General features: G+C 55.9%; 1 pseudogene; it reads left to right on the forward strand.

Moving 5' to 3' along the window:
* Positions 1-203: 203 nt before the first annotated feature.
* LOC121838406 lies at positions 204-937 on the forward strand (annotated as a pseudogene).
* Positions 938-1,227: the final 290 nt, after the last annotated feature.

Below are 1,227 nucleotides of genomic sequence, written 5' to 3' on the forward strand. Positions count from 1 at the left end.
CCGTCGACTACTACTCAAAGTTTTTTGAACTTGAAGAGCTGCACGGGACACTGACGAAGCATGTTGTCCATTTCCTGGAAGACCTGTTCGCTCGCTATGGCATTCCAGATATCATTAGGTCGGACAACGGCCTACAGTATAACTCACTCGAGTTCGCACAATTTCTGAGTGGCTGGGGCGTAGAACATGTGACATCTAGCCCACACTATGCCCAGAGCAACGGTGAGGCTGAGAGAGCGGTCCAGACGGCCAAAAACATTCTGCGAAAATCTGACAGGGTCATTGAAGGCCTTCTGGCACACCGAGCAACGCCAGGCCCTGAGGGCTACTCCCCTGCCGAACTTCTCATGGGCCGCAAGCTAAAGACAAATGTTCCTACCATACCTGAGGCATTGCAACCAAAGTGGATGTATCGATCCACGTATCGACAACGAAACAAGGCCATTCGGGAGAGGGAGGCGGAAAACTACAATATATGACACAGGACGCAAGAAAGAGAGCCCCTCCATCCAGGTACGGTGGTCTACGTCAGGCAAGGCACCCAACAACAAGGAACCGTTGTTGGACCAGCAGATACACCGAGATCATACATCGTCCAGACAGCCGCTGGGAATGTCCGACGTACAAGAAAGCACCTGCACGCAGTGCCTCAGGGAAATCTTCCTAACAATGGAAAACCGCCCTGCCCAGAAGAGGCCATTCAAGTCACCCGCAGCGGTCCAGCCGTGAGACCACCAGAACGTCTCAGCCTCTAGTTGAGCCAAAGACTCGCTTCTCAGGAGGGGGAGGTGTCGTGTACGGCGAACTGTTGTGGCACGTTCTCAACAGAGGGCGCCACCTCACCGGCGCACTGGGCAGCAAGGAGAGGCAGCGCGGCCACAAGGACGCTGGCAAGATGGCGTAACGACTGAGTATCAATAAACATGTTCTCTCGTGACATATGAATGTTCGACCTCGGAAACATGACAGATGCGTCCGTAAAAAGCCGCATCTCCGTGGGGTCCGTTGAGGGCTCGTTGAGTGCGCGGGCGATAGTGGCGCGCTGCGGCCCATAGCGTTGGGCGTTGGTCTTCCGGCTGAGTGGTCTGCCGTTCGTGACGGGGAAGTCCATCCACGGCGGCACGTGCGGTGGAACCTCGTCTAAAATGGCAGCCATGGTGGGGTCATCTGAGAGAAGGAGGCGCTGCCCCTGAAGAGTGAGGAGACGGCAGTCCTGGGTTCCCTCGC

The sequence above is a fragment of the Ixodes scapularis genome, unplaced genomic scaffold (assembly GCF_016920785.2).
Source record: "Ixodes scapularis isolate PalLabHiFi unplaced genomic scaffold, ASM1692078v2 PGA_scaffold6__148_contigs__length_123643588, whole genome shotgun sequence".
Taxonomy (NCBI): Eukaryota; Metazoa; Arthropoda; class Arachnida; order Ixodida; family Ixodidae; genus Ixodes; species Ixodes scapularis.